The 12546-nt window shown below is 45.3% G+C and overlaps 1 protein-coding gene across 2 annotated transcripts in view; it reads right to left on the bottom strand.

The window, feature by feature from the left end:
* Nucleotides 1–12232, bottom strand: part of rnf13 (ring finger protein 13) — a 232902-nt gene extending 220670 nt beyond the window's left edge. Inside the window, exon 1 of one of the 2 annotated variants that reach the window (XM_080185985.1) lies at nucleotides 12114–12232. The gene's annotated coding sequence lies outside the window, so the exon portion shown is untranslated. Of the gene's footprint in view, nucleotides 1–10529; nucleotides 10600–12113 lie in introns of those variants that run through there. The other variant, XM_080185986.1, reaches the window with a different exon arrangement.
* Between the last annotated feature and the right edge of the window lie 314 nt (nucleotides 12233–12546).

Genomic DNA, 12546 nt, shown 5'->3' with positions numbered 1-12546 from the left:
AGGATTTGGTTCACAAACAGGACATACATAAACACAAACTCAATTATAAGATAATGGTTGGTAATCAAGTCTTTACAGGTGCAGACAATGTGAGTGGAGGGAGGGTTAAGCACATGTTAAGGAGGTGTGAATTTGGCAAGCCTCGAGGATTACAGATAGTGCAACATGAAAAGATCCCAGTTGAGGCTGTCCTCACGTGTGTGGAACTTGGCTATCAGTTTCTGCTCAGCGGTTCTGCACTGTCGTGTGTCATGAAGGCCGCCTTGGAGGACACTTACCAAAAGGTCAGAGGGTAAATGCCCTTGACTGCTGAAGTGTTTCCCAACAGGAAGGGGACACTCCTGCCTGGTGATTGTTGCGCGGTGTCCATTCATCCGTTGTCATAGACTCTGCACGGTCTCCCCAATGTACCATGCCTCGGGATATCCTTTCCTGCAGCGTATCAGGTAGACAATGTTGGCTGAGTCATAGGAGTATGTACCGTGTACCTGATGGATGGTGTTTTCAGACGGGATGATTTCATTCAAGTCGATGATCTGGCATGTCTTGGAGGGGTTGCTGTGGCAGGGTTGTGTGGTGTCATGGTCACTGTTCTCCTGAAGGCTCGGTATTTTTCTGCGTCTGTTTGAGGTTGTGTGGTTATTTGTAGGTAAGTAGTGGAAGTGTGGGGATGGCCTTGGCGAGATATTCGTCTTTATCGGTGACGTGTTGAAGGCTCCAGAGAAGGTATCATAGCTTCTCTGCTTTGAGGAAGTACTGGGCGAACGAAGGTTATTCTGCCTGCCGTGTCCCATGTTTGTCTTCTGAGGAGGTTTGTGCAGTTTTTCACTGTGGCACGTCGGAACTGTCAGTTGATGAGTCAAGTGCCATATCCTGTTCATGCAGAGGTGTCTTTCAGTGTCTGTAGGTGTCTGTTGTGATCCTCCTCATCTGAGCAGATTCTGTATATACTGAGGGCTTGTCCTTAGAGGATGGCTTCTTTAATGTGCTTAGGGTGGAAACTGGAGCAGTGGAGCATTGTGAGGTTATCTGTGGGCTTGCAGTATAGTGAAGTGCTGAGGTGACTATCCCTGATGGAGATGTGTGTATCCAAGAATGTAACCAATTCTGGACAGTAGCCCACGGTGAGTCTGATGGTGGGATAGAACTTGTTGATGTCATCATGTAGTTGGTTCAGTGATTGTTCGCCATGAGTCCAAAGGAAGAAAACGTCATCAATGTATCTAGAGTATAGCTTCAGTTGAAGGTCCTGTGCGGTGAAGAAGTCTTGTTCAAGAGGTGTGAATTTGGCCCTCATGGCTGTTCCATGTTCTGAATGAAGAACTGGTTGTTGAAGGTGATGACATTGTGGTCCAGGATGAAGAATGAGTTGTAGAATTGCATCTGGAGATTGGCAGTTGTCGGCGTTGAGTACTGAGGCAGTTGCAGCCATGCCGTTGTTGTGGGGGATGCTGGTGTAGAGTGCCAAGACATCCATTGTGAAAGGGGGTGTTCCTGGTTTGACTGCTCCACAGATGCTGAGTCTCTGTAAGAAGTCCGTAATATCGCGAAAGAAGCTGGGGGTTCTTTGTACGAAGGGTTCAAAATGCCCTCAACATTGCCAGAGAGGTTCTCACACAGGGTTCCCTTGCCTAATACAATGGGATGGCCGGGTGTCTTGGCCACGTGTATCTTCGGGAGGCAATAGAGATCTCCAATGCGAGGAATATGTGGGATGAGAGCATGGAGGGTGCTCTGAAGGTCCGGATCAAAGGTCTCGATCAGTCTGTTGAGTTGATGGGTGTGTTCTTTGGTCGGATCTGCGGGTAACCGTCCGTAGTGTTCCTCGTTGTTCAGTTGTCAGTATACTTCTTTGCAGTAATCTGTTCTGTTCAATATGACAATGCCCCCCCACCCACTCCCTTGTCTGCAGGTTTGATGACAATGTTGCGGTTGGCCTTGAGAGCACAGATGGCGTTGTATTGTGCTTGGATAATGTTCAGCGCTGTCTTGTGAGTGCAGCTGATGAATCTTGCATTGACGCACCTCCTGACAGCTTGGGCATACATGTCGAGTTGAGGGCAGCGGCCTTCCAGAGGAGTCCAATTCTATTCTTTCCTCTTCAGTTGCTGCACCACGTATCTCTGTTGGCTGTTCTGGTTCACTGGTTATCTCATCGGGTTTGCTGTTGACCGCTTGGGGTTTGTGGAAAAACCACCACAGCCTCGTTCGCCTGATGAATTCCTCCGTGTCTGTTGTGAGATTGATGGGGTCCATTTTGTTGGTAGGGCAAAAGTTGAGCCCTCGGCTGAGAATTTCAATTTCGTCTGGTTCTAGCGTGTAGTCAACAAGTTGACAATGGACTTCCCTTCTACTGTGGTACCACGGGAGGCTTGGTTGCTTCTGGTGATGATGCCAAATTTCTCAAGTTTCCTGTTTTTGGTGTGCATGCAGACTGCATAGTTCTGTTGTCACATCTGATCTGCATCCTGAGCGCATGTTGAGAATACGGACTCTATCTTGGTTTCCAGGATGCGGCATCTGTTGTAGAGCTGGTGTATAAGATGGTTGAGGAATGTGAGTGAGGTGTGACGGCAAAGTCTCGCAGCGTAGTCTGTGTTATAGGTTGACCTGAGTGGGTTTGTGATCTTTCGGTATCTTATCTGCTTTCTTGCACCTTTGTAGAAACTTGATGACTATGTCGATATGCATGATCTGTTTGGAGATCCTCTCCACTTTGAGCCAGCAGTTTGCGGTGTCAGTGGTAGTCATGATGTTCAGTTGTCGGCATTCCCAGCCAACATTGTCTACCTGATACGCTGCAAGAAAGGATGCCCCGAGGCATAATACACTGGCGAGACCATGCAGACGCTATGACAACGGATGAACGGACACCACTCAACAATCACCAGGCAGTATTTCCTTCCTGTCGGGGAAGACTTCAGCAGTCAAGGGCATTCGGCCTCTAATCTTTGGGTAAGCATTCTCCAAGGCAGCCTTCATGACACATGACAACGCAGAATCATTGAGCAGAAACTGATAGCCAAGCTCCGTACACGAGAACGGTCTTAACTGGGATCTTGGGTTCAAGTCACACTATCTGTAACCCCCACGACTTACCTGGGCTTGCAAAATCTCACTAGCTATCCTAGTTGGAGATAATTCACACTTCTTTAACCTGTGCTTAACCCTCTCTCCACTCACATTGTCTGCACCTGTAAAGACTTGATTACCTGTTCAGACTTGCATTCCAACCATGGGTTGCAGGGGAGTAGAATAGACAGTATTACAGTTGACAAGGAGGATGTGCTGGATATTCTTGAGGGATTGAAGATAGATAAGTCCCCTGGTCCGAATGGGATTTACCCTAGGATTCTCTGGGAGGCAAGAGAAGTGATTGCAGAGCCTCTGGCTCTGATCTTCAGGTCGTCGTTGGCCTCTGGTATAGTACCGGAAGATTGGAGGTTAGCGAATGTTGTCCCATTGTTTAAGAAGGGGAACGGAGACTTCCCCGGGAATTATAGACCGGTGAGTTGTGTTGTGGGCAAGGTTTTAGAAAAAATTATTAGGGATAGGATTTATAGTTATTTGGAGAGTAATGAATTGATTGGAGATAGTCAGCATGGTTTTGTAGTGGGTAGGTCGTGCCTTACTAACCTTATTGAGTTTTTTGAAAAAGTGACCAAAGAGGTGGATGGGGGTAAGGCAGTTGATGTGGTATATATGGATTTTAGTAAGGCGTTTGATAAGGTTCACCATGGTAGGCTTCTGCAGAAAATGCAGATGTATGGGATTGAGGGTAACCTAGGAAATTGGATCAGGAATTGGCTAGCAGATAGGAGACAGAGGGTGGTGGTTGATGGTAAATATTCGTCATGGAGTTCGGTTACGAGTGGTGTGCCTCAGGGATCTGTTTTGGGGCCACTGCTGTTTGTAATTTTTATTAATGATCTGGATGAGGGTATAGTTGGGTGGATTAGTAAATTTGCTGATGACACCAAAGTCGGAGGTGTGGTAGATTGTGAGGAAGGGTGTCATAGTTTGCAGGAAGACTTGGACAGGTTGCAGAGCTGGGCCGAGAGGTGGCGGATGGAGTTTAATGCGGAGAAGTGTGAGGTAATTCACTTTGGTAGGAATAACAGATGTGTTGAGTATAGGGCTAACGGGAGGACTTTGAATAGTGTGGATGAGCAGAGGGATCTAGGTGTATGTGTACATAGATCCCTGAAAGTTGGGAATCAAGTAGATAAGGTTGTTAAGAAGGCATACGGTGTCTTGGCGTTTATTGGTAGGGGGACTGAATTTAGGAGTCGCAGCGTCATGTTGCAACTGTACACAACTCTGGTGCGGCCGCACTTGGAGTACTGTGTGCAGTTCTGGTCCCCACATTACAGGAAGGATGTGGAGGCTTTGGAGAGGGTGCAGAGGAGGTTTACCAGGATGTTGCCTGGTATGGAGGGGAGGTCCTATGAGGAGAGACTGAGGGATTTGGGGTTGTTTTCGCTGGAAAGAAGGCGGCTAAGAGGGGATCTTATTGAAACATATAAGATGATTAGAGGTTTAGATAGGGTGGACAGTGATAGCCTTTTTCCTCGGATGGAGAAAGCTAGCACGAGGGGGCATGGCTTTAAATTAAGGGGGGGTAGTTATAGGACGGATGTCAGGGGTAGGTTCTTTACCCAGAGGGTGGTGAGGGATTGGAATGCCCTGCCTGCTGCGGTTGTAAATGCGCCTAGTTTGGGGGCGTTTAAGAGATCCGTGGATAGGTTTATGGATGAAAAGGGATTGGTTTAGGTTAGTGGGTCATTGTTTTTTAACTGGTCGGCGCAACATCGTGGGCCGAAGGGCCTGTTCTGCGCTGTAATGTTCAATGTTCTATAACTGAATTTGTGCCTATATATGCCCTGTTTATAAATCAAATCCTGCACTCATCTGAAGGGGCAGTGCTCCAAAAGCTCATGTTACCAAATAAACCTGTTGGCCTTTAACCTGGTGTTGTGAGACTACTTACTGTACCTACCCCAGTCTAATGCTGGCAACTCCACAACATGCAAATGGTAGGAAGAGGGTCCAGACATGTGACTCCCCACTTATGAGTTACTGAGCACTATTTAACGAAAGGAATGAAGTGGACGTGTTGATCATAAAGAGAAGAAAATAAAATACCACAGCCTACTCATCTTGGAGTATTTTCCCCAAGTTTAACTGTCTGTTATACAGATAGAAAACCTGGATCAGATCAGCCATTTAATGCATACATATGGTAAAACAGAATTTAAAGGAAGACTAGGAAGGGGATGACAAACATCAATGACTAGGAAACAAAATGCAATAATTGCTAAAAGAAAGATAAATCCTCCTGTAATATTTTACAGCTTTGTTCAGTTTTGTCAAAGTTCCCATTTTTGTGCTGTCAAGCAAATCTCAAGATTGTATTTTCTACAAATTCAAAACCATCTATGTAGTTGAGCCAGCACCAAACAGTCCTTTATCAATCCTTGCATTACTAAACGTGTACTGATTTTATCTGAAATCAAATCATTGGTTCCAAGATTTTGCTCACAACTAAACTGATCAGTTACCCAACAAGAAATACTTCAAGGTTATTCTACCCTCTGTCTATGAACAATGGTCTTACATCTCCGGTCTCATAACAGTAGCTGCATATTAATGGAGGGTTTTAAACTCTTGGCCGATCATCTATCTCCTTTCTAATTTATTTCAACAGGCAAGCATGGATGCCATCAGTGCCCAGTGACCTATTTTTTCAGAAACAATTCCTATTCAGTTGCTCAATTCATTGACCCTTACCTCCTCAAGTACACCAATGCTCTGACTTCCACTTTCAACTGGGAAAAATGAACACTGAATATTTGCTTCATCTCACTCCACCATATCTTTATTCTGCACAAGTAAATTCCCTCCTTCATCCCAGTGTTGGTCCTATCCTAATGTTTTTAATCAGAATTAAAATACATTTCCTATAGATATAGCTCTTGGAGCTAAAGGAATCAAGGGGAGGGGGGAGGATGAGGATATTGAACTTCACCATTCATCTTCATCATGGTTGAGCAGGCTTGAAGGGCAGAATGGCCTACACCTGCTTCTAGTTTCTATGTTTCTATTTACCAGTCCCTTTTCCATTATCTGCAAAACCTTTTACATATTCCCATCGTACCTTCTAATCTTCCTCTTTGCTTTCCCACCATTCTACAGAAGTATCTCCTGAATAACTTCAGCAGGGAGATTAGCAGGGTAAATACCTGGGGTGGCAATAAGGTCTGGATGAGCTGAATTACCTCTTTCTGCAATGGAGGGATTCTATGATATGGTATTATTAGCCCTAATTTTATCCTTTTAAGGTTCAGTTTAATTTATTTATCCACACCACACTGCAAACTAGCATTGCTGCACCTGAATAACATATTTATTTTACAACCTGTGTTTCACGCAGCTGAGAACACTGATTTGTCAAACTATTTCTCAACATTACAGTTAGTTTCAGTCAAAGCCAGCAGACGGCACAGGAAGCAATCTGAGATCAGTTTTGTTGGCACGGTTTTTCAACCGAGCACTCAATTTCCTAAATTGCCTTTCAAGTTTTCAAACATACTACGAGATATATCAATATGAGCCACTATCTTTGGATGCTATCAGGCACATGCACTGACATTCTTCATCCTGTCATGAAGGAGTCAGCATCAAGTCAGAACTCCCATCGTTGTTGCAAAAATTGTTGACCAAATCCCAAACACACCTACAATTATCAGACCTGCCTGCTCCTTAGTGTCACAATGTTCTCAGAACCAACCTCCACTAAGTAATTTAGGGGAGACAGTAGCATAGTGGTATTGTCGCTGGACTAGTAATCCAGAAACCCAAGGTAATGCTCTGGGGACCCGTGTTCAAATCCTGCCAAGACAGATAGTGAAACTTGATTTCAATTAAAATCTGGAATTAAAAGTCCACCGATGACCATGAAACCATTGTTGATTGTTGTAGAAACCTGTCCGGTTCAGTAACGTCCTTTAAGAAAGGAAATCTGTCATCCTTCCCTAGTTTGGCATTCTTAAATGCCCTCCAGGATGGGCACTAAATGCTGGCTCAACCAGTGATGCCCATATCCCATTAAAGAAATTTTTTTTCCCCAATACTTTGTAGCCATTAGGATAGTAATAGCAGCGGCACTGGAGTCCTGCCCCTCTCTACTGCCTGCATAGACGATCACTCACTTTATTTTAAATGATCCTGATCCTCTGTACTACTTGGAATTGCAGTCTGAGCTTGAGTATATGGAAAGTACCATGATGGAATCCAGTGAAGGTTTGCCAGTCTGATTTCTGGAATAGCAGCTCTGACATATAAAGAGTGACTGGATCAATTGGGTTTGTACTCATTGGAATTTAGAAGAAAGATACAAAATCCTGATGGGACTGGACAGGCTAGGTGCAGGAAGAATACTCCCGAATGTTGGGAAGTGCAGAACTAAGGGTCTCAGTCTCAGAACAAAGAGTAAGCCATTCAGGACTAAGATGAGGAAGGACTGCTTCACTCAGAGTTGTGAACCTGCAGAATTCTCTACCACAGAAAGCTGTTGGAGCCAATTCGTTAGATATGTTTGAGAGGAAGCTGGACGTGGCCCTTGCGGCTAAAGGAATCAGGGGGTATGGAGAGAAAGCAGGACTGGGATACTGAAAGCACACAATCAGCCATGCTCATAATGAATGGTGATGCAGGCTCAAAGGGCCAAATGTCCTATTCCTGCACCTATTTTCTATGTTTAATTTGCCTAATTGATCTGCTGCACTGCCTTCAAGGTAAGTTCATCCTTCCTGAGGCAAAGGAGACCAAACTTCTGCACAATATTCCAGGGGTGTTTCATGAATGCCCTATATAATTGCTAAGTTTCCTTACTCTAATGAGAAAGTTGTTTGAAACATTTAACAGGAAACATGGACAACACGGTGACATTGATACCTCACAGCGCCAGGGACCGGGTTCAATTCCGGCCTTGGGTCACTGTGTGGAGTTTGCACATTTCTCCTCATGTCCGCATGGGTTTCCTCCGGGTGCTTGGTTTCCTCCCACAGTCCAAAGATGTGCGGGTTAGGTGGATTAGCCATGGTAAATTGACCTTAGTGTCAGGGAACCTAGCCAGGGTAAATGTATAGGGATGTGCAGGATTGTGATCTGTGCAGACTTGATGTTCCGCGTGGCCTCCTTCTGCACTGTAGGTCCCTTTGCAATAAAGGCTAACATATTTGTCCTTAATTCCTGCTCCTCCCCGTTAACTGTGTGATCTGTGTACCCCGCTGAACATCATTTACTAGTCTTTCACCTTTGTATGGACTATTTGTTAATCAAAAGTATTAAAGGGTATGGAGCAAAATCAGGTATATGAAGTTAGGCCACACATCAGCCATCGTCACTGTGATCAGGCTTGAGGAGCAAAATATTCCAATGTTGCTATGATTCATCACATTCACAGACCTCTAGAGGTTCCCTGTGCTATCAACCCTCTGTTAAATAACTGTAAGTAGTGCTGCTCCAAACGCCCACTAGCACCAATCTGTTTCTATTCACTTTATACAACTGCTAATTTTCTTGCCCGACCAAATCTCACGGCTGCAGGACTATCAAAACAGCCCTTCCTTCATGTATTAATTACCCATTCCTACCAGTAAACATCTCACAGTTAAAGGTCTCAAACAAATTTTCTAACTGAAATTAAACAAAGAAAATAAACTGTCACTATCTACAACCAATCACTCCCACTGAAATTAAAACACTATTTTAGCTGACCTCTTTCTGCAAAGTTCAAATTTATACAGTCTCACACAACAGCACCACTACCAAAAGAAGAAACTGCCAGAGAGCAGCTAATCACAGCTCTTCTATAACCTTTTAATACACTATTAACATATAAACAAAGTCACATTTAGGCAGCTCCTGTCAGAACCTCAAAGTTCTCAAACGTTTCACAACCAAGGGAGTTCCTTTAAGTGCAGTCACTAATGTAGGCTTGATGCAAAATTTAATATGTACACCCCAAGGAGATAAGGGTACAGAACATTTGCTTTACATGGTATTGCTTTCAGATAAAAGTTGGCCAGGAGAACGCTCCTGTTGCTTTTCAAATGGCCCCAATAGGACCTTTTGTGTCCCCCCCAGGGGTTGGGTAGTGTGGGTGTACATTGGTCTTAGTACAATTTGCTACCTGAAAGACAATATGGCTGGAATGAAACACTAACCTTGATTTAAAATAATTAGCAAAAAATGCCCATGGATGAAAGATGCCTTCTTTAAAAGGGTGCAGCAGCAGATTCAATAATTATTTTCAAAAGTGAATTGGAAAAATAGTTAAAAGGAAACATTTGTAAGATTATCACTTATGGGAAAGGAGCAGCAGAGTGAAATTAATTAGTAGCTCTTCCAAAATATCAACATAGACATGATGGTTTAAAGTGCCCTTCTTCTCTGCTTTGACATTCTATAATTCCAGTCAATGAAACAGCAAAACAACAAATCTATATCTAGTTTTTTTTTAAGTTTATTTATTCATGTCACAAGTAGGCTTACATTAACACTGCAATGAAGTTACTGTGAAAATCCCCTAAGCGCCACACTCCAGGTTCGGGTACACTGATGGAGAATTTAGTGTGGCCAATACACCTAACCAGCACCTCTTTCAAATTGTGGGAGGAAACCACAGCACCTGGAGGAAACCCACAGGGAGAACGTACGGACTCGTCACAGACAATGACCCACGCTGGGAATTGAACCCAGGTCCCTGGTGCTGTGAAACAACAGTGCTAACCACTGTGCCACCCTGCTGGGGGGGGGGAGAGGAGGAGGAGGCTGGTGCTACGGAACAACCTGAGAACACAAACATTCTCCTCTATCTCTTTCTTGAATGATTCTCAGGCACACTGACAAGTTCATTTAAAAGTTATACATAGCCACATAAATATCCTTTCCAGGATCTGGGATTTTATGACTTGACTTGCAATGCTTAATTACTGAGTTAATCATAGTTTAACAAAGGAACTTTAAACACTCACTAACTAATCAAACCATGATACTCTTTGGAGAGGGCCAGAGGTGTTCACTGGGTCCTGACCAACATTTCTCCCTCAATCAACATCACAAATTGCCTGTCCAACAGAAACTTGTAATCTACCTCAGCAGGATTTCGCTATGCACAAATTAGATCCCACAGTTCCCCACATTACAACAGTGACTACAGTCCAAAAGTACTTCAATGACCACTAAACGTTCAGGACGTCCTGAGGCACAATTTCTTCCTAAAGTCTTCATCTCAAGTGTATGCCATTTCTGTATTTTTGTGGTTTCATGCTCCCTCACCTATCCCCCACCACATATAGATTGCTACTGTACAGAGGTCTGGCTTTCAGGCTGAACCCACATTTTTACAATGTGGTTCTTTCCCAATTGATGCATACTCATGATCATCAAGATCAAACTGTTCTCGCAAACAATGCAGCCAGCATCTGTGGAAAGGACATTCACTCAACTATCCACCAACTTACCTGCTGAGCACGTCCAGTGTTTTTCTGTTTCACATTTCCAGTTTTCTTTTATTTTACTTTTAGAACTTTGGCATACTTGAATTATCTGCTTGGACAGAAGGTGGACAGATCTACAGGTCAGGTGTCCAACCTGGGTAACGAGTGGTGAAACTGCTGAAACTAAGCCTGCTTAAAAGGTGGAGACAGACAACTAAGAAATGAAACATCACTTCTCGGCCTTTTGGCTAAGATCGACATGCTGTAATTCGTTGAAGTCATTAGGTTGCATTTTAGCTTCATCTGAAGCAATTTTTAAAAGCAGCATCCCGGCCTTTTGGCTAAGGTGCAGATGAGATCGAGCATTGAGGAGGTGCAGTGCCTGCTCCAATCAGCGTGGATCATGTAGATCAAGCCCAAGACAGGGGGTGAGAGCCGTCTTGTCAGCTTGGATCAGGAATGTCTCAATTTGTTGAGACTCTGAATTGGACTTGATTTGATTGAATTGGATTAAAAAAATATAAACAGCAGGCACTGCTACAGCAGACACCAACATGACCACATGACAAAGACAGCTATGACCAAAGCTGCAAAACCAACTGAGATTTTACAAGTCTGATTTTATTATCGCTGAGACACTTAGTCACTAGGCCACAGCACTTCAATACATTTTGGATGTTATTCATTGAATTGCATCGACAAGATTCGGGTACAGGAGTAAGGAAACACTGTGAATTGGAGGAAATGTCATTCAGCTGACTGCAAAATGAAATACCTCCACATAACAACTGGGCAGCATTGCAATCTGACTGTAATTTTCATGATTGTAGTACGCACAACAATATATGATTGTTTTTAAATTACTCAAACTTTACAAGTGTTTTGGGCGTCAGATCTCCCCACGTATTCTCTTTCATTTACACGCTCTTTATGTTTCAACAGGGCAGCAAATGTAAAAGGAACAAACAGTCGAGAAGTAAATATTTACCATGCACACAAAGAAATTCGCATTGTGACCACTGATATTTTATAAACAGCCAAGTAAACGACAGGAGAATTTTTTCTATAAACAGGATAGGTGCTACAAAAAAAACACAAAAGCGTGTCTGTTGAAGAGCAGAGGGGATAGCATTGGGGGAGCGTGTAGTTGGGGGGGGCGTGGCAGGGGCAGTGGTTGGCAAGGGGGTGGGGGTCTGGCAGCTAGGGGGTCTGATGGCAGCAGGGGGGGGTCTGGCGGGAGGGGTCTGGAAGGGGGGAGATCTGGCGGGGGGGGGTCTGGAGGGCAGGGTTTGGCGAGAGGTCCGGCAGGGGGTGGGGGGGGGTGGCTGAGGGGGTTGAATGGGAGTGTAAGGAGGTTTTGTGGGGGTGGGGGTGGGGAAGGCAAAGGTGATAATAAAGTTAGTGAGGGGCCGCAGCTCCTGCTGCCTCCAGGCGGCAGTGAAGGAGCCGCAGCTTCCAGCCCCGGAGCCCGAGCTGGAGCATTTTCCCCTTGTTGTTGTTACCGGGCCGCCCAGAGCTGCGGCCTGCCGGAGCTGGGACTCAGCCCGAGCCTCAGCTCCAGCGCCCTCGCCCCGCTGCTCAACATCCCGGTCTCCTGCTCCCTCTTACCGGACACTTAGAAGCTCCCAGTCTCGGCTGCAATAATCGAAAATAAACAGGCAAAGCTCAGCCACATGAGAGCGGAGGAGACACAACTCCCCCCGGAGCCGCCGGAGAAACCCCGCCCAGCTCCCCCTCCGCCAGCTGTCACTCAGCGGCACTGACCCCGCCCCTCACTGTCAATCACCCGGCACTGACCCCCCCCCGCCGCCCCTCAATGCAAATCACCCGGCACTGACTCCGCCCCACACCGTCACTCACCGCCCACTCACCCCGCCCCTCACTGTCAATCACCCGACACTGACTCCGCCCAAACTGTCAATCACCAGGCTCTGACCCCGCCCCACTCCGTCACTCACTGCGCGCTGACCCCGCCCCTCACTGTCAATCACCCGGCACTGTACCTGGCCCACACTGTCAATCATCCGCCAATGATGTCCCC

This window comes from Carcharhinus amblyrhynchos, chromosome 3 (genome assembly GCF_965287045.1).
Source record: "Carcharhinus amblyrhynchos chromosome 3, sCarAmb.v2.hapA, whole genome shotgun sequence".
In the NCBI taxonomy this organism is placed as follows: domain Eukaryota; kingdom Metazoa; phylum Chordata; class Chondrichthyes; order Carcharhiniformes; family Carcharhinidae; genus Carcharhinus; species Carcharhinus amblyrhynchos.
This window is presented reverse-complemented; position numbering and strand designations above follow the sequence as displayed.